Source organism: Meleagris gallopavo, chromosome 1 (assembly GCF_905368555.1).
Source record: "Meleagris gallopavo chromosome 1, MGAL_WU_HG_1.1, whole genome shotgun sequence".
Lineage (NCBI taxonomy): Eukaryota > Metazoa > Chordata > Aves > Galliformes > Phasianidae > Meleagris > Meleagris gallopavo.
The window spans coordinates 155,327,755-155,353,507 of NC_139404.1; the positions used below are offsets into that span (position 1 = coordinate 155,327,755).

General features: G+C 40.3%; 1 pseudogene; it reads left to right on the forward strand.

Moving 5' to 3' along the window:
• Positions 1 to 15,021: 15,021 nt before the first annotated feature.
• Positions 15,022 to 16,096, forward strand: LOC146545732 (uncharacterized; annotated as a pseudogene).
• Positions 16,097 to 25,753: the final 9,657 nt, after the last annotated feature.

Consider the following 25,753-nt stretch of genomic DNA (forward strand, 5'->3'; position numbering starts at 1 on the left):
GTGTGGACTTATCTCAAGGAAGATGGCCATCTCAATAGGTACTGAACATGACTCTTACCCAAGCGACAAGGAATGCCATGTTGGCAGAAGAAGGAGGATAAAAAAGGCACAAACAACCATAAGATCAGGTTTTCATACATGAGAAGCCTCACATCCTGCCCCTCTCCCTCCTGGACCTACTCTGTCGCTGCACGTTCTTGCTGTCTAAGGCTGGCCATGCTGCTGCTGCTCTCCCCCGAAGGGTCTTCTGACATGAGAAGACTCACGACCTGCCTCTCTCCCTTCTGGACTTGCTCTGCTCTCTACCTGCTTGCTGGCCTCCTAAGGCCAGCCATGCTGCTGCTGCTCTGCCCCAAAAGGTTTCTGACAACAGATTCCTCATGAAGAAGAAGAAAGGTGTCTGATATCAGAACCCTCACGAGCTGATGCCTGCATGCTGATAGACTCTCTTATGAGCCTGCCACCTGAGACCTGCTGCTTCCTCCTGGACTTACCCTGCTGCTTCTTCCTGGTAACTGCTTGCTGCGCGAAGCCGGCCACGCTGCTGCTACTCTTCCCCTGCACTTTTGCCTCAGACCATTGAAATGGAGTGCAACTGGACACTGCTGAATCTTGGTGGTGACTATCCCCACTTTACGCAATTCTTGCTTATTTCCTATCTTTTCTATCACCCGCCTTCCCTTCCCCATCACCATAATTGGTAATAGTGTCCATCCTCCCCTTCTCCATCTCCCCAATTAAGATTTGTAATAAACTGGTCAGACCAACATTTGAACCATTGTTTCTTAATCTCATGCCAGGTATACATATTTCAAAAAACCTCTTCTCCCTCCTATAAATTGGAGCTAGACAATATCTTAAGATATTTTAACAACTAGAAACATTTTCTCAACATCTGACTGTATATTAAAGAGGACAAATAAACAAAAGAGGAAAATGTGAACCATGAATGCCTTGGCATTTGTATTGCTATGGGCAATACGAATCAACTAATGAAGTTTCAAACCATTCTGTTTATTCTGTGTCAGATTGCTCAAGGTTTGGAGGACTCAAAGATCCCTTTATTTCTCGCATCAGTTTTAAAATGGCCATGCAAAACTGCCTTCTGTGTACCTACAAGGCATAAAATTGTTTATTTTTGCTAATAAATTTGTGTATCCTCCTGTTTGATTGCATCACAAAGTAAAATGGGAACATTACTTCATTATTCTACAGAAATATAGGAAAACAGTGTAATTTTCTGTGGATCTCTGCGAGTCTTGTATAACTTGAAATGTTATCTGACATCCCCTTAGACTCAGGGTAAAGAGTGGTCTGAAACTGAGAAATTTCTCAGAAAAATTGAAGTTTTTTTTTTTTTTTTTTTAAAGAAAGAAATTGCTCAGATTCCATGTCTCCCAGTGTTTTGCTGCAAAGGTCATGGAAATGGAGTCTAAATGTTATGCCCACTGTGTTTCATTCTGGTAATGGTAAAAAAAATTGAGTTTAAAAGCTTCCAACATGCTTCCAGATTTCTGACAGCAACAGCTATTTCTGCTCTGCTGCAGAGTTCTGGATCAAGCCCAGCTGGGACTGTACTGGCATATCTGGCTTTGGTCTAGTATGGTCCCTTCTAAGGTCAGCTTTAATCCATCAACATAAAGTCCTTCATCTGACTGATGGTGGTGGACAGAGTTTGGTGTTCAGAGTGCTATACAGGAGGTAACCTTGTTGGTGTTGCTGGTAATGTCCATCTCATCAGCCAAAGGCCCTGTCTGGTAAGTCAGTAATTCTGTAGCCTCTTTGGTTCTAGTCACTTGCACTTTGGAGCTCTGGTTTGTTTGTCAGCATGTGCCTATCTTGACATTTGAAGTCATTTAGGCCAAGTCAGCCACATATTGTAGGCAGGACTGATGTGGTATCTTTTTTTTCTGCAAACAGGAGTGTTTCATGGGGAAATGCAGGTAAGATAATAGGGCAGAGATAGGTCAAAGTTAAAGAAGGAAGTGGGGATACCCATTCCCCTAGAGACCCTCAACCTATGGAAGAAAATATGTAGGATGTTCTCAGTAGGATATCCCTTGAACTGCGCAAATATCAGTTTTTCAGTAAGTCCTGCAAAGTAGAAGACCTTCTATTTCAGTGCTGCTAAGACTGTCAGATGAGGAGGAGAGTTCCTGCTGTTTGACACCTGAGCAATGTGAAAGAGAAGCTCAGCATATTTATATTGGTGCTTTTTCCCAAGTCTATTGCAAACTTTGTTAGAAGTGCTTATTCTTTTAAGCTGTGGGATAGTCAGCTAACAGTGTTATATTGGCATGTATTTTGTTCCTCCTTTTTCTAATATTCCCTAAAATTTTATTTTTTATTTTTTCTAACCACTGTTTTTATAAAAAAAAAAAAAAAAAAAGTTCTTTGAAATCCCAGTTTATGTTAAGATATCACTCTTGGGAGATAATGGTTAGTTTAGAGCCTATATTTTATGTAAGAAATTAGGATTATTAATCACTGTACATCACTTTACATTTATTTACACTGAATTTCATTTGTCTCTGTATTGCCCTTTCAGTCTATCACAGATTTCTTTCAAATCCTCACAGTCAGCGTTTATCCTTAATATCCTGAAAAATACAGTATAGTCAGCAGTCTTTCTTTCTTTTCACTAATCTCCTGCTTTCCAGGTGAATTATAGTGTATCTTACAGTACAGATCTCTGCTTATCAGCATTGATGACCTTTCTCCACTTCAAAAACTGTCAATTTACTCGTGTTTTCTTTCTCTTAACCGATTTATACATGCATCAAATGCCTTTGCTCATGCAACCTAATTTACTTAAAAGTTTTGTTTGAGAGACTGTCCAAAAGCTTTTTGAAATCTAAAAAATTTCTCCCTCCTCTTTTTGAGTGTGTTAACAAAACTGTATTCAAATTTTCAACCTCTCAATACTCAGAATCTAATGCTCTTTGAAATGAAAAGCTACACAAAAGTTAGTAATTCAGATATTTCATGCTTGAGTTCCTCTAATCCTCATGTGTGAATAACATCTGGTCCTGGAAATTCTTTATTGTTCATTTGTCATTTTTTTCCCCATAAACTCTGCTACAATCATGCACTTTCAAACAAATTCTAGATAAGTCCCCACGGAGAGTGGATCCCATTATGGACCCTCCTTTCTTTTTTTTCTTCTGCAATTATTACCACTGCAACATCTCAACAATGATCTTGTTTGTCTTTAGTATTCTTTTTATTTTCTGATCATTGATGAGCTGTACAGACAATTTGATCTTGATGTATGAAAAAAGGGATTGCAGTTGCTTTTCCTTTTATGATTTTTTCCTTACCATTTTGTTTTCTTATAATTCTTTATATTTTCTTTATGAAGATAAGAATACAACTTCTGCTTTCTGAAGGATGCTTCTAATAGTCTCCATTGTATTACTGTTTGAGTTTTCCATTTTCTTTTGTTCTGTAGTCTTCTGTTAGCAGGTAATTTTACTTGGATCTCTGTTATCCATTGCTATTTTTCAGTAATACTCATAGAATCACAGAATCACACAGAATCACAGAATCACCAAGGTTGGAAAAGACCTTTAAGATCATCCAGTCCAACCATCCACTCATCGCCAACAGTTCTCACTAAACCATGTCCTTCAACACAAAATTCAAACGTTCCTTGAACAGCTCCAGAGTCGGTGATTCCTCCACCTCCCTGGGCAGCCCATTCCAGTGCCTGACCACTCTTTCAGAAAAGTAGTATTTCCTAACATGCAGCCTGAATCTTCCCTGGCGCAGCTTGAAGCCATACCCTCTAGTCCTATCACTAGTTACACAAGATTCCAACCCCCACTCACTACAACCTCCCTTCAGGTAGTTACAGAGAGCAATAAGGTCTCCCCTGAGTCTCCTCTTCTCCAGACTAAACAATCCCAGCTCCTTCAGCTGCTCCTCATAAGGCCTGTGCTGCGGACACCTCACCAGCTTTGTTGCCCTTCTTTGAACACACTCCAGGGTCTCAATGTCTTTCTTGCAATGAGGGGCCCAAAACTGGACATAGTACTCGAGGTGCGGCCTCACCAGTGCTGAGTACAGGGGGATAATTACTTCCCCGTTCCTGCTGGCAGCACCATTCCTGATGCAAGCCAGGATGGCCTTCTTGGCCACCTGGGCACACTGCTGGCTCATGTTCAGCCGAGCATCAATCAATACCTCCAGGTCCATTTCCTCTTCACAGTCATCCAGCCACTCTGCCCCAAGCCTGTAGTGTTGCCTGGGGTTGTTGCGGTCAAAGTGCAGGACTCGGCATTTGGTCTTGTTGAACCTCATCCCATTGGCTTCAGCCCAGTGATCCAGCTTGTCCAGATCCCTCTGTAGAGCCTCGCTACCCCCAGGCAGATCGACACTTCCAGCCAACTTGGTGTCATTTGCAAACTTAGTGAGGGTGCACTCAATGCACTCATCCAGATCATCAATAAAGATATTGAAGAGGACAGGCCCCAGCACCGACCCCTGGGGAACACCACTTGTGACAGGTCGCCAGCTGGCTTTAACTCCATTCACTACCACTCTCTGGGCCCAGTTCCAGCCAGTTCCTTATCCAGTCAAGAGTGTACCTCTCCAAGACAGGGCTGCCAGCTTCTGGAGCAGAATACTATGGGAGGCAGTGTCAAAGGCCTTGCTGAAGTCTAGGTAGACTACACCAACAGCCTTTCCCTCGTCCACCAGACGGGTCACTAGATCACAGAAGGTTGTCAAGCAGGACCTGCCCTTTGTGAACCCATGCTGGCTAGGCCTGATCCCTCCTTTGTCCGGCACATGTCACGTGATCTCCCTCAAGGCAATCTGCTCCATAACCTTCCCTGGCACCGAGATCAGGCTAACAGGCCTGTAGTTCCCCACATCCTCCTTACAACACTTCTTGTAGATGGGAGTCAGGAGTCACATTAGCAAGCCTCCAGTCTTCTGGGACGTCACTAGTCAACAAGGAGCATTGATAGATAATGGCAAATGGCTCAGCTATCACCTCCACCAGTTCCCTCAGCACTCTCGGGTGAATTTCATCTGGCCCCATGGACTTGTGACAGTCCATCTGGAGTAGTAGGTCTCTGACTGCGTCCTCCTGAATCGCAGGGGGTTCAGTCTGCACCCCAGCCAAGACTACCAGGTCAGAGAGTGGAGTACTCTGATGATAACTGGTGTGACCTTTAAAGACAGACATAAAGAAGGCATTCAGAACCTCTGCCTTTTCCTTATCCTCAGTGGTCGCATTCCCAGCCTCACTTAGTAAAGAATGGAGATTCTCCTTGGTCCTCCTCTTACCATTTATGTATTTGTAAAAGAGTTTCCTATTCCTTTTAACCCCAGCGGCCAGGTTGAGTTCAGGCTGGGCTTTTGCCTTTCTAATTTTCTCTCCGCACATCTTAACAACTTCCCTGTACTCTTTCTGAGTTTCCCATCCCTTCTTCCACAGGAGGTAGATTCTCTTTTTCTCCCGGAGCCTCAAGAATAGCTCCCTATTCATCCACACCATTGCAGCACTCCAGTCATGGGAGTGGTCCCACCATGTTTCCGTAATGGCAACCATGCTTCCGTAATGGTCATAATTAGCCTGCCATACAATGGCTTCCAGCTCTTCTTGTTTGTTGCCCATGCTGTGTGCATTGGTATAGATGCTCTTCAGCTGAGCCCCTCGCCTCACCCCTAACCCATTACCACTCTCCCAGGCTCATTTCTAGCTGGCCTAGTTTTATCCCCCTCCCCCTTCATATCTAGTTTAAAGCCCTCTCTACAAGTCCCACCAACTCCTGGGCAAAGATCCGTTTCCCAGTGTGGAATAGGTGATACCCATCAGTAGCCCTCATATCAAGTGCCAAGTAGACCACCCCATGATCAAAGAACCCCAAATTTTTGCATTTGCACCAGCCTCTCAGCCATGTGTTTATAAGGTGGGTTTTCCTGCTCCTCTCAGTGTCCTTCTCCGCCACCACAGGAATACAGGCAAATACTACTTGTATGCCTGCTCCATCAACTAACCTCCCCAGTCCCCTAAAATCATTTTTTATAGCCCTCAGGCTTCTGTCAGTTACCTCATCACTGCCAGCCTGGACTATCAATAGAGGATAATAATCAGAGGGGTGGATCAGACTAGGAAGTTTTCTAGAAATATCCCTGATCTGGTCCCCAGGGAGGTAGCACACCTCCCTACGGGTAGGTGCAGGCTGACATATTGGGCCCTCATTTCCTCTTAGAAGGGATCACCTATGTCTATCACTAGTTAGTTCTTCTGGAAAGGCAGAATAGGGAATGGGCTTCTGGAAGAACACTCTTGTATGTCCCAGGTGAAAAGTCCAGAGTAATTTTTTTTCTCTTTTATATCTGAGTGTGATTTTTCCTTAACTTAGGATAGTCAGCAAGAAGTTGATTCATCTATACAGACTGGAAACTGTACAAGAACTATTTGTAGGTAAGCCCTCAAACCATAAAAATCAAAAGTTAGCAAAAAATACAATTTTTTCACAGTATAACTCCTCTGACTTGCTGTTCAGCTTCCAAAAATATTCACCATAACTTTCATCTGGACCTGTAAAATGTATCACAAACATCCTTTAATGTAATTTCACAGCATTTCTGTGGCACACAAGTATTGTTCCTTAAAGCTACAGAAAGAATAGTTTATTCCTGGAGGTAAGATGAATTGGTAGAACTGAGATAAGTAAGAAAACCTGAAGTTTGAGGCTCGTGTTGTGTTTATTAGATTGAAGAGAATTGAAAATATATATGAAGAAAAGTCATATTAAAATAAACTACAGAATTATAGAGATTTGAAGGGATGTCTGGAGATAATCTATTCAACTTCCCTGCTAAAGCAGGTTCCCTACAGGAGATTACACAGTAAAGAGTCCAGATGGGTTTTGAATATCTGCAGAGAAGGAGACTCCACAGCCTCTCTAAGCACCCTGTGCCAGTGCTCTGCTACTTTCAAAGCACACAAGGTTTTCTTCCAGTTCATATTGAACTGCTGGTTTTCCAGTTTCTGCCCACTGCCCCTTGTCCTGCCACTACGCACCACTGAAAAGAAGCTGGTGTCCATTTGACACCCTCTGTTTAGGTATTTATAAGTGTTTGTAAGGTCCCTTCTAAGTCTTCTCCGGGCTGAAAAGTCACAGGTTTCTCAGTCTTTCCTCATACAGGAGATATTCCAGGCTCATAGTCATCTTTGTTGTCCTCTGCTGGCCTCGCTCTAGAAGATCCCTGTCTTTGAGGAGTTCAGAACTGGACACTGTACTCCAGATGTAACCTCACTAGAGCAGAGTAGAGGGACAGGATCACCTCCCTTGACCTGCTCTTTTTAATGCACCCCAAGATACCGTTGACTTTACTGGCTACAAGGGCACGCTGCTGGCTCATGGTCAACCTATTGGCCACCAGGACACCCAGGTCCTTTTCTGCATTAATAAGTAGCGTATTGCTTTTAAAGAACAAATATACAAACAAAAACAAGCATACACAAATCCACATTGCAGAATTTTGGCCTCTGTTGAAATGCAGGGAAATCTTGTTTGTCAATGACACATCAATCTGTTTGCTGTCTTCCATTTTATCTTACCTGTTTAGAGATCTGCTCTGAACAATTTGCTTTATATTTTGAGCACATGGAACATATGGTAAAAGATGACTATCTGTCCTCAAAGAGGTATTAAAAATATTGATTCTATTTTATGAAACAGCCTGTAGTGGCTGGTTTTTTTTCATTTGTTTGTTTGTTTGCTTTCCTGTGGAAAACAGACTTTCTCAATTCCTGCTGAGTCTGAGGGAGTGAAAATACAATATATAAGTGATACTCTTTCAAGGGTCCCAGAAAGCACTTTCTCATGAAAAACTTCAATGCACAGTTAGAACCTGTGTTCTCAGGTGCTCCATACAGGGGTATATTTATAAATCAGTGATATTAAACTAAGATTTAATGCAGCTTGAAATAGCATATTATCTTTGTATATCATACAAAACATTTCATATTCTATTTTCTAAATAGTCCTGTATCTCCCCTAATCACTTTTTAACTGCACTTGTTTGAATTGTAGCTTCATAAAAAAGTACCTTCTACATAAAAATTGTCATTGCTCAAATCATTTTTTAATTGAAGTACACTGCTAGCAACTATGATCCGAAAATGGTGCAACTTCAAAAGCAGCTGTTCATCTTAGTTTAATATAAATGCCACATAACAAAATTTTTCATCTTGTAAATCAAGTATGCTTTCTACAAGTTTTTATCATTATTTTATAAGTTTCTAAGTTGAACCTGGATCGAGGAGGAATTTGCACTAGGTGACTTCCTGAAGTCTTTTCCAATTTGAATTATCCTGTGAATCTCTTACTGTGTTTTGTTTTGTGTTTTTTTTCTCACTGCTTCTCACTGTTCTGAAGTATACTCTTGAAGAAGGATTTTATGACTTCCCCTGGCATTTATACTTGTATATATTTTCAGATTCTTTACCATATTCTCAACCTAGATAAATTTTTGTGTTTTATCAGTCTCTTAAGATCACTAATGACTAGAATCACATCTGTAAATGTAAAATTAAATTAAATTTTAAAAAGTGGTATTTAGTTGCTCAAATCTAAAATTGAATATTCTAGGTTAGCTTACTCAGCTGACTCTAAGCTTCCTACAGGAACACTGCATTTTTTTTCCCCCGAAAGTGTTCAATAAGCTCAATCTTCTGCTTCCTGGCCTGAGTGGAAATGCTTTAGTCTTCAAGAGGCTGTGCAGTTTGATTCCTAATGAAATTAATTGCAAACTTGAAAGGATGCATTTCACTTAACATCCTGAATAGACTGATACACTGGATGCTTATGCAGAATATGTTACAGACTTGACTTAGTACAAAACATTGTAAGGCAACATTTACTTATAGCATTGTCTGTGCAGTACCTGTTGGTGCACTAAAGAAGAATGAGAGAAACTCCTATATTTTTTTCTCTGCCTCAGGAAACTGAACATACAACAGTACTTGAAAATACTTTTTTAATATTTTGGATATCCTGAAGTCATGTTAAAAGCCAAGGAAATTCTTTATTTCTCCTTTTTAAGATGTATTTTTCAGGAATTATAAGTAGTAAATCAAAGTATAATGAGCCAAAATGGGAACAAAGGAGGCAAAGATGAAGAGAGACATAAAACACAAAAACAGCACTTGGACTGGGATTTATTTATTTATTTATTTATTTATTTGATACAATATAATACTTTGATTCAGAAAGTATGTATTTTCATTGGTGAAATTTTAATTCTATCATGCAGAGCAAAGCAACTCCAACAAGAGCGTTATGTATGTCTCTCAGTTTTTAGGCAGAATTTTTAAGATCATGTAATTTGAATTTGCAGTAGCATGGTTCCTATGATCTCACTGGCTCTTCTGTGAAATATGTAAAGTCTGGCAGTGCTGCACCATAATTATTTGTGGAAGATATATACTCCCTGAAACGATAATGAAGCCACTTCATTTTCAGGTTAATTAGTCCATTAGTTAATTATCCTCGTCTTTTATGTTCTTCCTGCATGCATCTATCTGTGGTTTCTAACTTTAGATCTCATTATGACTACAGAAACGGTGTTAGTGGAAATACTCTTTCTACAAATTCATAAATGCCATAAATATGTCGTTCCTACATAAATTACAAAGAACAGGCCACATCTGTCTCTCAGTGGGGTTTCCTACATACTGAAATACTGCAAATCATTTTATGATTGTGAACATTTATTTAAAGCAAAAACACTAGAACTGTGCACAGTATTCCAATATTGGTTTTATTTATTCCTTTAATGGCAAGAATCTCATCTGACTACCTTCTATTTCATATTCCCTGACTGGCATACACATTTTTATAATCTGAAAAGACCTACCATACTGGTGGCTGACATTAAAATGGTTATTCAGAACTGAAAGAGAAAAAAAAATTAGTAGACTGTGCAAAATCTCTATTCGTGTTTAGTTATTCTGGATTGTACTACTGACAGCATATTACAGTATGCAACAGTGTATGCATCATCTAGTCTTTAAACTACACTTTCAATAAAAACATTTCTTACTTTTTTTTTTCCAGAAAGATCAACATCTTTCTAAGTCACAACTTCAAAACAATCATATGTCACAAGGATTTACAGGGTTCACATTGAGCCAGATGCTTCTGTAAGCTGCTTCAGCCTTGGAAACCAAACAGTTTATATCACAGAACATTTATTCAATAAAGGCTGGAGAAAGTGAACATCTGGGGTTCATGAATTGGACACATTAGCCAAAACAGACTGACTGTGTGTTTTTTGTGTGTTTGTTTTTAGATACTACATATTTTAAACATGCCCTTTTATGTTTCAAGACAAAAAGTTAGAAAGTTTCAGGTATAAACTGGTTAAATTTGATTTTTGTTAATTCACAGAGGTAAAAAGACTCTTCCCTTAAGAAGCAGCTGGAAAGAAATGTCTCATGGCTGTCTTTCCTGTGACACTCTGTAACATAAATGCTTCACACTTCAGCAATGCTAAACATGAATAGTTGTGGCTTTAGTTTAATATGGGTCCAAATTGTCTTAACTGCTCCATTGGCCTCACATTGGACTCTACTGCTTCAGTTCCCTTATGCCCTGTGCCGGGCAGTATGTATAAATTTTCTGGCTTGCTTTAGCTGTCATGAGTGAAAGAGTAGAGAAAAGGATGCGTTCTGAACATTTCAGAACAGGTCTGAATTTTTAATATTTTTTTCATAGTAAAATTTTAACTATCACCTTCCTTGAACTACTGTAATTTCCCCGAGCTTAAATTGAAATAATATAGTTAGAAGTTCTCAATACTCCCTGTGAGAGCAAAAGCACTTTAGCACTGTAGATAAACATGGTTATGCTGGAATCACATTCGATTTATTTTAAAAATATTTTGCCTTTTCTTGTCTATCAAATCATTAATTTCACTTTTAAATGTCAGTGCTTCTTATGTTATCTTCTAGTATGACTAGTGCAACAAAGTCATTTATTAGTTCAAGTTATGGGTTTCTTCTGCATATCAGCTGCTGTCATGAGTTTTTATAGAAAGTAGTTTTTTCCTCTAAACAATTGTTTTGATAATTTCAGCATTTTTTAATATTTTTGTGGGTTTTTTTTTCTGTTTAAAAATTTGCATGGTAGTGATTTAAATCTGTTATTTTTAAATATTCTTCCAAAGTGTGCTTATGATGGAAGTAACAGGAATCTTATTTTGTACTCTCCTTGAACATGACTCATACAGTGAGATCCTTCTGTTTGCAATCCTTTTTATACTGCAAAAAAGTGTCATTTTCCTGTGGCAATGTAGCATTATGGCCTCAGAAAAGTTTGATTTCCAAACTCTGAATTAACTGTAAAGAAATACCACAGAGTCCTATATATAATCAGGTACAGCTCAGGACTTGAATTTTGCTCTGAAATCAATTGAACACGCTGGAATGTTCCAATCTTAAAAACCATGTTGACTGAAAACAGAATTTAACAAATAATGATGTTTTCCTCCTGTTAATATCAATGTCAATAGCAATAATATTCAGTGATAGTCAGCAAAGTACAGGTTAGTTTGAAACTGGCAGATAACAATTATCAGCTTTTGTATATGGCTAACAACCATGTACCCACCCAGATGCTTTCTCTCTCCTTCCTCAATAGACCCAGGGAAGAAAATAAGCTGAGCAAATTCATCAGTGAAAATAAAGACAGGGAGATTGTTTACCATCATTGACAAAACAGAGTTGACTTGAGCAAAGTTAATTTAATTTCTTGCTGATTAAAATGGATTCATGTAGTGACAAATAAAGATATTAAAACAACAACTTTGTTCTTCCTTTTCTTCATTTCTTCACTCCTAATGTCTCTTGCTGCTCCTATGTGGCTCGGGGTGGAGGATGTGAAGTTAGAATCAGTATGTTATGCTCCATTACAGGCTCTTCAGTGGGCTGCATGGAAATATCTTCTACAATTCTCTGGTATTTTCTGCTCTTTCTCAAATATGTTTTCCTAGGGGCACCTTGGCTGCTGGGCTCAGCTTGCCCTGCAGTGGGGATGCTGGAGCTAGCTGGAACTAGCTGTGCTATGTTAAGCACAGGGCAGCCTTAGCTTTACCTTCCTAAGGCCTCTGCAACACTCCTGACCACACAACCAACATATTGCAATCCACATTCCATATGGCTTTACATTTAGAATTAATTCCATTGACTTCTGAATGCTTAAAATATATATATCTTTTTATGTTCATCATAGCTTGTTTTCAAGTGGGGATTTGCTTATTTTCTTGAAATAAGTGAATAGTCATCCTTTTTTTCTTTATTTCCATTCATTTTCTTTCAAAAATTTGAAATTAATTTTAAAAAGATTTAGATGGCAAAAAAAAAAAAAAAAACCATAAACACTAGAATTTTGCAAAACTAGGGAATATGAAAAACAAAAAATGGGCAAAATGGCAATTATGAAAAAGTAGTGAAATGCATAATAGAAGTTAAAACCATGAGTTCTAATATACATACATATCTTTCTTTCAGAACTGAAAAACTGGAACATAATGCAATACTGCTACATTTTGGTTCAAAATATTTCTTCCCAACTTGACTCAAAGCTTTCAGAAGAAAAACCAGATTCCATTGTCAATCCAAACATTACGTAAGTGTCTAAGGACTGAATTAGTGCATCTTTTATATTTCCTGAAATTGGAATGGATGTGTGGGGGTCCTGCAGTTGGATCATATCATATTACATCATATCAATGTGATGCAGTGATAGATATTTATGACAGATTATTTGGAATTATTATATTATTATATTATTATATTATTATATTATTATATTATTATATTATTATACAATTCTGTTCAGCAGAAAAGGACCTGGAGGTGTTAGTCACCAGGTGGCTGAACATGAGCCAGCAGTGTGCCCAAGTGTCCAAGAAAGCCAATGACACTCTGGCCTGCATAAGAAATAGTGTCCAGTAGAACTGCAAAGCGATTGTCCCTTTCTATATGGTGTCAGTGAGAATATGCATTGAATATTATGTTTAATTTTTGGCCCGTCATTACAGCATGGATTTAGAATTGCTTAAGCATATGCAGAGAAGAGCAATGGAGCTGATGAAGAGACTAGAAACAAGAGTTACATAGAGCAGCTGAGGGAATTGAGGTTGTTCAGTCTGGAGAAGGAGAGACTGAGGGTAGACTTCATCTCTCTCTTTACATCTCTCTCTACAACTACCTGGAAAGAGGTTGTATAGGTTGTAGAGTGCCAATCTCCTATCTCAGGTATCTAGAGATAGGATGCATGGAAAGGGTCTCAAGTTGTGCAAGATAAGGCTTAGATGGTATGTTAGAAAGAGTTTCTTCATGGAGAAAGTGATCAAGCACTGGAATCAGCTGCCCAGGAAAGCAATAGAATCCCTACCCCAGGAGGTATTCAAGAAATGTATGAATATGGCACTGAGGGACACAGTTAGGTAATGAGACTTGGTAGGTCAGGTTAATTGTTGAACTTAGTGATCAGAAAGTTCTTTGCCAAACTAGGTGATTCTATGTTTCTATCTTTGATATGATCAATGAGATACAAAATTTGCTGTGTTTGGGTAAAAGGTTCAGTGTTGGAATCACAGATAACTGTTTCACTCACATTCCATCTGCTGATTTTGCATGCATTTTACATGCCTCATGTACAATTATGGGAATTACTTAACATTTAAATTACAAGAACATTTGGATTACAGTAGAATCCAGAATAATTAACTGATTCATAGATATATTCTGTTTTGCCAAATCCAGTAAAAGTTATACTTGAACAATTACTGCATTCTGAAAACTAGGATCAGACTTCCTTAAGATGTTACAAATTAGCAAACTACTTAAAGTAGGTAGTTCTGGTATTCCTTAAAGGTTTGTTTACTGCTATGGATAAGTACAGGATGCTAGGAAAGAAACAAGAGTGCTGAATTTGTACTGTATCACCATTCTTTGTACCATATTTTGCAGTTATTTCTAAATTCAATTAAAGTTTGAAGACATTAGAATTATACTAGGGAACATGTATTTAAGTATGAATTTAAAGTTCAGACAGTCTTTGCAATTCCCAGTCTTTTATGTCTCATCATGACTTTCTGTTCTTAGTTCAGTGTCAGACGATAAGAACTGTTCATATCATTTTTGTTTGTATAATTATTTTTCCATTTCAAGGAAAATTGAGTGTGTTTCAAAACAAGTCACAACTTGATGCACAGTCACTGATAGTTATAGTAAGTCAACATTTGTCTTTTTTTTCAGTCATATCTTAATTTGTATTTAATTATATCTAAATTTTATCTGATTATATTTTAGTTGTATGAAACTTTTGACATTTATTATATGTAAACATATATTAATTAGATTCAGTAGGTTATTTGCATTTATTAAGTGTCATGAAATATTTTGGAGAACATTTAATACATAAGAGCATAGCTTTCCATTTCTTCAGTGTGTGCTTCTATGTTTTAATATTTACTGTCATTAGAAGGTTTTTGTGCTTGCATGTTTTTAGAAATGCTGTCGAGGCCAGCTTCAGGGCAGGTAAGACTGCACTGGGTAAGGGACCTAAAGCAAAAAGGCCAACCAAAAAGCTCTTTTTAGGGCTTTTTTAAACCAGCAAAAGCACTGTGCCGGTGCAGGGGGCTGGCAGCAGCTGGCAGCTTGTGGGCGGGCTGCTGAGACAGCAGGGGTGGAGCCGGCACTGCTCATTCTTATCTCTGAGATTAACCTTGACCCTTTTTCAACGAGGCTAAAGCAGTCCTCGGGAGGGCAGGAGCTAGTTTCTGTCCACCTAACTTGCCTGGTGAGAAAAGGGTGTTACTGCCCACTGATAAAAGGGAGGGAAGGCAGAGGGTGAGCGCAGTCCATACTGCGCATTACTGCAGCAATAGGTGTGGGAGGTGGGTTTTGTGGCAGGACACGTCAGTGTTTTTGTCTTTGCTCAGGAGACCGCTCTCCTACTGACTGACCCGGAGATGGCAGGTTCAAACATGGTCTATACCAGATGGCGGGCTTGCTCCAAAAAGACGGTGGCAACCCAGATGGAGGACCTGCTCAGAACTGTGGTGATTCAGGTCTGTGGCTGCAGGGAGTGCCTGAGCCTGCTGCTGCTGGGGAAGGATGGGAAGGATGCCACCTGCGTGAGGTGCGAATAGGTGGACGAGCTGCTTACCCTGGTGGTGGAGTTTAGGGAGGAGGTAGAGAGATTAAGAGTCATTAGAGAGTGTGAGAGGGAAATAGACTGGTGGTGTGACTCTGTGAGAAAGGAGCAGAGATTGCAACCCCTAATCTGTAGTGGACCCTCTCCCTTGCTATGGTCAAACCGAGAGAGCCAGCATGAGAAGAGAGAAGGAATGGCAGCAGGTTCCACCTCAGTGATGCAGGCAGCACCCATACCAACCTATCTCAGTTCCTCAGGTGCCTCTATGTAATAGGTTTGAAGCCCTGAAACTGGAGGGTGAGGTGGCTGAGAATGAGGTGGAGGGACAACCTCCAAGCTTTTCTAAGGAGAAGCGGTCAGCTCCACGCTTGAAGACTGCCTCCTCCAATAAAGAAAGGAGGGTGATAGTCATAGGTAACCCCCTTCTAAAAGGAACCGTGGGCCCAATATATCGGCCTGACCCCACCAGTAGGGAGGTGTGCTGCCTACCTAGGGCACAGTTCAGGGATATCTCTAGAAGACTTCCTGGTCTTATTTGCCTGTCTAATTACTATCCCTTATTGGTAGTTTAGGTCGGCAGTGATGATGCTGCTGAGAGAAGCATGAGGGCTATCAAAAATGACTTCAAGGGACTGGGGAGGGTACTTGATGGAGCGGGCGTGCAGGTAGTTCTCTCTTCTATCCCTTTGATGGCAGGGAAGGACACTGAGAGGATCAAAAAAAACCTCCTCATAAATAAGTGGCTTAGAGGTTGGTGCAGGCACAAGAATTTTGTTTTTTTTTACTATAGGGCAATTTACTCGGCACCTGGCATAATGGCTGCAGATGGAATTCACCTGTCTGCGAGGGGTAAAAGGATCCTAGCCCAGGAACTGGTGGGACTCATTGAAAGGTGTTTAAACTAGGTAAGAAGGGGGAAGGGGACAGAATGAGGGCCACTGGGGTTGAGCGGGTAGCTCAAGCCTCAAAACAGAGCTTGATGGTTAATAAGGGTGGAGTACAAAGGGAAGGAGAGTGGCAGGGGGATGCTGCTTCCCTGAAGTGTCTGTACACTAATACGCGCAGTGTGGGGAAATAAACGGGAAGAGCTGGAGATCTGTGTGCGGTCGCATGGTCACGATCTCATTGCAGTCATGGAGATGTGGTGGGACAGCTTGCGTGACTGGAATGTTGTCATGGAGGGCTATGTGCATTTTAGGAAAGACTGGCTGGCGAGACGGTGTGGTGGAGTTGCTCTTTATGTGAGAGAGCAGCTAGAATGTGTGGAACTCCACCTGGGGGAGAGTGGTGTAGCAGTGGAGAGCTTATGGGTGAGAATCAAGAGATGGTCTGGTAAGGGTGACACTGTTGTGGGGGTGTACTACAGGCCCCCTGATCAGGAGGAGGAGGTTGATGAGGCCTTCCATAAGCAACTGGATGTAGCGTCATGTTCCCAGGTGCTGGTGCTTATGAGGGACTTCAATTATCCAGATATTTGCTGCATAAGCAACATGGCCAGGTATGCGCAGTCCAGACGGTTCCTGCAATGTGTTGAAGACAACTTTCTGGTGCAGGTGGTGGAGGAACCGATGAGGGGTGGGGTGTTGCTGGACTCACTAGTAAGGAAGGGCTTGTCAAGGAAGTAAAGGTCAGGGGCAGCTTGGGTTGTAGTGACCACGAGATGGTGGAGTTCAAGATCTTGAGTGGAAGAAGCAAAGCAAACAGTAGGATTGCTACCCTGGACTTTAGGAGAGCCAACTTCGATCTCTTCCGGGACCTACTTGGAGCTATCCCATGGGCTAGGGTGTTAGAAGGTAAAGAGGCCTGTGAGAGCTGGTCAACATTTAAACAGCTCTTCTTCCAAGCTCAGGACCAGTGTGTCCCTGTGAGCAAGAAATCAGGAAAGGGTGGCAGGAGACCTGTGTGGACGAGCAAGGAGCTTGTGCACAAACTCAAAGGGAAGACGGTCCATGAAATGTGGGAAAAGGGTCTGACCACTTGGGAAGAATATAGGAATGTTGTCAGGGCCTGCAGGGATGAGATGAGGAATTGAATCTGGCTAAAGTGATAAAGGATAATAAAAAAGGCTTTTATAATTATGTTAACAGTGAAAGGAAGACTAGGGAGAATGTGGCTCCCCTACTAAGTGAGGGGAATGTTCTGGTAATGGGGGATGCTGAGAAGGCAGAGATACTGAATGCCTTCTTTACTTCTGTCTTCAGTGAATAAGCTCTCCCTCGGGAATCCCACACCCTGGAGGTTAGTGAGAGGGTCTGGGGAATGGAAGACTTCCCTTTAGTCAGGGAAGAGGCGGTCCGAGAGTGCCTAGACAACACCAATGTTCATAAAACCATGGGACCCAATGGGGTGCATCCACAGGTGCTGACAGAGCTGGCAGAGGTGATTGATGAACCGCTCTCCATCATTTTTGAGAGGTCTTGGACAACAGGGGAGGTGCCTGAAGGCTGGAGGCTAGCAAATGTCACTCCAGCCTTCAAAAAGGGCAAGAAGGAAGATCCAGGTAATTATAGGCCAGTCAGCTTCACCTCTGTCCCTGGAAAGGTGATGGAACAGCTTGTGCTGGATACCATCTCCAGACAACTGGAAGAAAAGGAGGTTATCAGGAGTAGTCAGCATGGGTTCACCAAGGGGAGGTCGTGCTTGACCAACCTGGTAGCCTTCTACAATGTTGTCACTGGCTGGGTGGATGGGGGAGAGCAATGGATGTAGTCTACCTTGATTTTAGAAAGGCATTTGATACTGTCTCCCATGACATCCTTATAACGAAGCTGAGGAAGTGTGGGATAGATGAGTGGACAGAGAAGTGGGTTGAGAACTCGCTGATTGGCAGAGCACAGAGGGTCATCGTTGGTGGTGCAAAGTCTGGTTTGAGTCCTCTAACTAGCGGTGTTCCTCAGGGGTCAGTGCTGGGTCTGGTCTTGTTCAACATCTTCATCAATGACCTTGATGAGGGGATAGTGGCCACCCTCACCAAGTTTAGTGATGATACGAAGTTGGGAGGATTGGCTGACACGCCTGAAGGCTGTGCTGCCATTCAGTGAGACCTGGACAGGCTGGAGAGCTGGGCAGTAAGAAACCAGAGAGGTTTAACAAAAGCAAGTGTAGAGTCTTGCATGTGGGGAGGAATAATTGCATGCACCAATACAGGCTGGGGGATGAGCTGCTGGAGAGGAGCTCTGCAGAGAGGGACCTGGGCGTCTTGGTGGACGACAGGTTGGCCATGAGCCAGCAGTGTGCCCTCGTGGCCAGAAAGGCCAGTGGCATTCTGGGGTGCATTAAAAAGAGCTTGTCCAGCCGGTCGAGGAAGGTTATCCTCCCCCTCTACTCTGCCCTGGTAAGGCCTCATCTGGAGTACTTCGTCCAGTTCTGGGCTCCCCAGTACAAAAAAAGACAGGGATCTCTTGGAAAGAGTCCAGCGGAGGGCCACAAAGATGGTGAAGGGCCTAGAGCATCTCCCCTGTGAAGAAAGGCTAAGTGAACTGGGTCTGTTTAGCCTTGAGAAAAGAAGACTGAGAGGGGACCTGATCCAGGTTTATAAATACCTAAGATGTGGGGGCAGAGTGGTGAGGCCAGAATATTTTCAGCAGTGTGTGGAGACAGGATAAGGGGAAACGGCCAGAAACTGGAGCATAGGAAGTTCTGCCCAAATGTGCGCAAGAACTTCTTTATGGTGAGGGTGACGGAGCACTGGAACAGGCTGCCCAGGGAGGTTGTGGAGTCTCCTTCTCTGGAGATATTCAAGACCCACCTGGACACCTACTTGTGCGACCTGGTGTAGGGAACCTGCTTTGGCAGGGGGGTTGGACTCAATGATCTTTGGAAGTCCCTTTCAGTCTCTGTGATTCTGTGAATTTTGTTGTATATCAGTTCTGTCAATCGTATACGGAAGATCTGGCCCACCACTAGAAACAAGCAGCACCTAACACTGCATAGAATACAACACTTTCTGAAATCTAAAAGCCTATTAAAATAGGTACATGAAACTACCTCTTTCTGATGCTAATTTTTATGTGTGATATTTCCAGACCAGTTCTCAAAGGAAAGAATGCCTCTTAGATAAGCAGATTAACTTCAACATATGTATGTGTTAAACAAGTAAAAAATGTTTATTTTTATTCTTCATTGCTAATGATATTTCCCCCCCAAAATAATAGATGTTCAGAAAAATTCTGAATAGAACATCTTTAAAAATGCTGTTTTCCCACTTATACTATCCTGTAAATAGCAGATATTTTGCACAACACAGACAGTAAATAGGTTTGTTTGATTTTACTTGATGGGAACAACAGACATTAAAATAATAAGTAAGTGAACAAATGGAAGTCTGACAGAGACACTGTTAGTAGTTGTATCAGAAAGAACTGCTGCAGAAATCTATATGCATTGTAGTATTTTTACTGATAAATTCAGCTTGTGATGCCTAATAATTTTGGATGGACTGATAGAAGACAAATAGAGAAAATAAAAAGCAACAGAGAAATCAATTCCATATCCAAGTTACTAATATAATAGATAGTTTCTCATATAATCATTAATACCAAATGTGAAAACTGTATTCAAGAGTAAATTTTATGGAACACAGTAAATTAAATTTTTAGGTTTGATTTAAAAAAAAAAAAAAAAAAAATAGTAAGATCATAGTGAACAAATTTTAGATTGACAGATTTTATATTTAATTTGCTAAATACAGTGTAGTTAAATGCTTCCACATATTTTTGCAACATTTAGAAAAGAAAAAAAAACAAAACCACTTTTAATTGCACTTACTATTTTATTTTTAAATAGAACATCTAACATGAAGATGAGTTAGTATATAAATTTATTCCAAAACTTATTCATGATAAATTATACAATCTATTTGCTATGCCAAATCAAGCATGTAGACCCTTTCAGACATTTACAAAAAAAATTTGTAAGAATTTGATAATCTGAGTTAGATTTTAGATTCACATATCAACTACTTAGACATGACTGATGAAATTGCATCAAAATTTAATTTTTGCTTCTTTACATATTACTTTTAAATTATTTACTTGACAAAAAATATTCACATAAATTATTTTCTGGACAGTATGAAATGATTAATACATCTGAGAGCATTCAAATTTGTCCACAAAGAACTTAAAAACAGGGAGAGATGAAATTTAATGAATAAATTAGGAAAAAAAAAAAAACCCTCTCACCTTCAGTTAAACTGCATAGATCAGGAGATTTAGGGGTTTCTTTTCAGTTGTTATATTGATTAGCTTTAATACATCATCTCAACATTTTCTTTAACTAGAGATCTCTTAGGGACATGTATTTTTTTACTGTAATTTTTAACATCACTCATTTTTATTGTATGTTTTTGATTTTTCATACTCTGTTTAGTCATTAAAAGAGGACATAAGTATTATTTTTTTTATTTTCCTGATCTTCTTCATATCAAATAACATATTCTTTGTGCTATCTCATTTTTAGGGGATGAAAGCCTTATGCTGACTCACTGCACAGATTATACTTCTTTAAAAGAAACAGTCTAATTCCTCTAAAACAAGGTTAATTTCCAATCACTTTAGTTGCTCTTGGTTGTTAGGAAGATCTGTGCATAGCAACACATTTGTGAAAAGGAACACAACTATTTCTAAGTATGCAAATTTTATGAGAATGCTCTACAGTTTTTAAGTAGACAAGTAATTTTGATCAATTAGTAGGCACGGGTACAAGAGTTCATATGCAAAGAGGGAATTATCTTTCATTGTATTGGGACCTCCTGAAGAGAGCTATTGAGAATCCTGCTTTTTAAAATATGTTTAAAACTCTCTTAAGGAATAATAATTACTGGCAAATGAAATTAGCATAGATGAGATGTCTGAATAATCTTAAAACTCAGTTTGTGGGAATTTTCTACAACATCTCATTAACTCATGAGTATAAATTTAGCTGAAGGTCAAGAGACCTTAAGATTAAGCAAGGACCAATTTTGGAAATCTTAGACTTATTCTATAAGTGCTTGGTAGTGCAAATGGATCTTCACAATACATGTTTAAATAGTAAAACGTACACTTATCTGCATGTTGTGAAAGAGCATTAATATCCAAGTCTAATGTGGAAAATATTTAATGCTTTTGTGTTAATCTGCAAAAACTAGCTTAAATCAACTTGTAGTTGATTCAGCAATTTTACTGCCTTATTAGATACAAAATTAATTGTGCACAGAAATGTTGTGATAAACGAAAAGACTATGTACTTATAAGAATATATGCAACTAGTGTGAAAAAATGCAAATTCATGGAAACACATAGGTACTATTTTACTTGAGATATTCATGGGAATATTGCATCGCCTAAATTTGATGGTAAGGAGGAAGAGACCTCCGCTGAAGTCTAGGGAAGCATAGCAGAAATGCTTCACCACTTTACAGGCTGAAGAAAAAGACCCATCATATCAGAAGAGACACTGTATCTGACTATGCTAGCTTGATCTGCTCCCTGCATAACAAAAAATGCATTAAAAAAAAAAAAAAAAGGCAATGAGTGATAGTAGAAAGCAACTCTTTTCTGAGAGGCATAGCGGTACTCATTTGCCAACCTTACCCGCTTTTTAGAGAGGTGTGTTGCTTGCTTAACAGGGTCTTTCATCAGGTATGTCACTGAGAGACTACCAAGCCTTATACAGTCCACTGACTGATATCCGCTGCTGTTTGTTTCATATGAACACAAGTGATACAAGCAGAACTCTGCAGAATATCAAGGACTACAGAGGCCTGAGATTAGTTTTAATGGACTCTGGAGTGTAGGATACAAGCACTTTAGGAAACACAGATCCCTGCCTGTAGAGATGAGGAGGGAGTATCACTTTTTATTGTCAGCAATCATCTGGAGTCCATGGAGCTCTACCTGGGTATGGATGAGCAGCCAATGGGAGCTTATGGGTCCAAATTAGAGAGAGGGCAGGGACAGGTTAGGTTTGCTATAGACCTCTCAACCAGAATTACAGAGAGAGTTAGGCCTTCTATAGACAGATAGGAGCAGCCTCATGTTCACAAGACCTGTTTCTCATGAGGTTCTCCAGCCACCTCAACATCTGTTGGAAAAATGAAACAGTGTGGCATCGTGAAGACAACTGGCTTTTTTTGGCTCAAAGCTCGCTTAATGAGGCCTTTTTGGTGATAAGACTCTGACTACTGTGAATTATCTAGGCTGGATGTGGCTCTGGGCAGCCTGATCTAGTGGTTGGTGACCCTGCCCATGGCAGGGGGTTGAAACTACATGACCATTATGGTCCTTTTCAACCCAGGCCATTCTATGATTCTATGATCTAGGGGACAAGTGGTGGCTGTCACTGTGCCACAATACTTCTGTTTATGTTTGTAAAGATAAGCGGAAGTGATACAAGCAGTCTTTTTTGGGGGTGCAACTTGGAGGAGCTTACCACTGCAAAAGGCCCCCAGTCTCCCCGTTTAATACTAGACCAGGCTGCCCATGGCCCCATGCAATCTGGCCTTGAACACCTCTAGGGACAGGGCATCCTATCTGGGCAGCCTGTTCCAGCACCTCACCACTCTCATAATAAAGAACTTTCCCCTGACATCCATCCTAAATCTTCCCTCCCTCAACTTAAAACCATTTCCCCTCGTCCTGCAGTTATCTACCCTTTCAAAGACTTGATTCCCCTCCTGTTTATAGGCTCCCTTTAGGTACTGAAAGGCTGAAGTGAGGTCACCCTGCAGCCTTCTTTTCTCCAGGCTGAACAAGCCTATCTTCATAGGGGAGGTGCTCCAGTCCCCTGATCATCTTCATGGCCATCCTCTGGACCCTCTCCAACAGCTCTGTCTTTCTTGTAGGGGGGGCTCCAGACCTGGACACAGTACTCCAGATGGGGCCTCACAAGAGTAGAGTAGAGGGGGACAATCACCTCCCTGTCCTTACTGGTCAACCCTCTTCTGATGGAGCCAAGATACCATTTGCTTTCCGAGCTGCAAGGGCACACTGCTGACTCATGTTAAGCTTTTAATCCATCAAGACTGCAAGGTCCTTCTCTGCAGGGCTGCTCAATGAAGGCACCCCTCCCTCCTAGCTTATCTGTTGGGCCAGGTGTGTCACGCTGACAAAGAGAAAAGAAGAAGAAAAATAAAACTGAGAAGCAGGGGATAAAAGGTCCCCATAAACTAAGGGCTTTGGAGAGAAACTCCCAAAGAAAAGAAACCTTTAGCAGAGGAATTCCCTAAGAGAAAAAAAAAAAAAAAAAAAAAAAAAAAAAAACCTTTGTAGGAAAGAAATCCCTGTGGCCTGCTTTCTGCTATGGTGTGATGCTTTCTGTCCTCCTTCCATCCCCTGCAGTGACCAGATGAGTTTTGGGGATCAATAGATGCACTATGAACCACACTGGACCCATGGCGGTGACTATCTCTCTTGGTTTCTGCAGAGACTTCTTTCTTTTATTTCTGTTCTCTTTTCTATTGCCTGTCTTCCCTTCCCCATCTCTCTAAGCAACTAGGATTTGTAATAAACTGGCTGGGGTAATATTTGACTCACTGTGTCTTAATCTCACCTTTGGGTTCACGTATGCATTGAAGAACCTTCTCTCCCTTGTATAATTGGAGCAAGACAGGCATAAGCAATCCAAGAAGTTCCTGGAGTTCACTGATAATTTCCTTCACTGAGTGATAGTGTAGCCAAAGAGGAGAATTTCTATGCTGAACAACATTCTTATCAATCTGAGGGGATTGTGGGGAATGAGTTGCTCAAGAGAAGCCCTGGTTGCATGGAATGGTGAAGTTGAAGATCCACAGGATCTGCAGGACAATGAGGAGGACACACAACAAGCCCATAACTGTGGGCTGCTGGAGAACTGACTTTGGTCTCTTTAGAGTTCTTCTTGACAGAGTACTGCAGGATACATCAGGAAAGAGAAGAGAAACCCAAGAAAGCAAGTTAATATTCAAGGATCACCTCCTCCAAAATCAAGAGTGATTCATCCTAACAAAGATGAAGTCAGAAAAAAATGCCAGAAGGCCTGCATTGAGGAAGGTTAGGAAAGCTGAAGTCCAGATAGAATTGAATCTGGCCAGTAACAACAGGGCCAACAAGAAGGACTTCTACAAGTATGTCAGTGATAGAAGAAAGACAAGGAAACATGCGGACCCTCTCCTGAAGGAGACAGGAAACCTGATTACTTGGTCTGAGGTATTCAATGGCTATTTTTCTTCAGCATGCTCAAGTTGCTAAAGGCAAAGGCAGGGATTGGGAGAATGAAGAATAACTATAGGGGAAAATCAGGTTCAGGATCTTCTAAGTCCATGAAATCTAATGAAATGACTTTGGAGAACCTGTGGACAAAGTTCATTCTATGTTTCTAAGAATGAGCTTTAAACTTTTCAGTTCTAATTCATCATAAAGCAGGAATGCTTTAAGAGACTGTTGGTTTGCACAGTCCCAAAGTATTCAATTTATCATGACCTGTTTTTCTTAGCATAGGTGCATCTCCAGTCACATTTACCTATTAGAGTTTGCAAGGACTTTCCATTTCTACCAAAGCATTTGAGAAAAAAATGATCATTTAATCTCAGAAAATTGTGAGAAAGAGTTGTACTGCCCACAGAAACTGTGGATGCCCCATCTCTGGAAGTGTTCAAGGGTAGATTGGTTTTGAGCAAGGTGATTTAGTAGAAGGTGTCCCTGCCCGTGGGAGAGAAGTTGGAAAATGGTGATATTTAAGGAAGGGTATCGAGCTATTCTAAAACTATTGAGATCACAATTATTCAACATTTAGATATACACTTAAGAACTTTAAGGCCAAAAGAACAAAAGTCAGTGAGACTAATCTGAATACACATTAATGCACACTTAATGATGCAAACATTGCACAGAAATGTCTCTACTGTCTTGTGTAGTCTAGATATGTTTCTTAGAAGTAGCTTCTTGAGAACTATTTGTGTGAGGTTTACAAAATCTCTCAACCTGAAGGACTGGAAGCCATATGGATTTATGGATTTAAGGAGTTGCATGATTGTTAACTTTGTGTGAACTCTGTCAGAGACATCAAACCCTTGTCTACCGAGTCCCAAACTAACTTCTTAAAGTATTGACTGATATCAAGGATAAAAACATGATTGATTTTCAGGTTGAAAAAAAATTTTTTTTTTGTACTTTTCCTTCTTTTTACTATTTTTAAAACATTTTCAGTGAGAAATTCTGTTTTACAGATTAGGCAAAAATGCCATCTTTTATGTTCTATTTAAAAAAATAATAATAATTAAAAAAAAAAAAAAAGGATTTGGTTGTTCCTTAAGAGAAGTTATGTCTTTAGAAAGACTTTCCAGCTTGGAAGTTCTCTTTTAAACTGTGGGACCAAGTTGCAATATTCTTATAGTGGATGTGTTTCACAGTCTGGGAATTACTTCTGCAAGTTGCAAGTGCTATTTGGCATGAAAATCTATTAAATGTCTCAAACACCTCTGAAAATCTTTCCTTTTGATTAAATTCTTTTTAAAGTTTTATGAAAACGTTAACAGAAGACAGAGAAGAAAAAGTAGATTTGACCAGAATTGCTAGAACCCCCTGAGGTTTCTCTCACTGTAT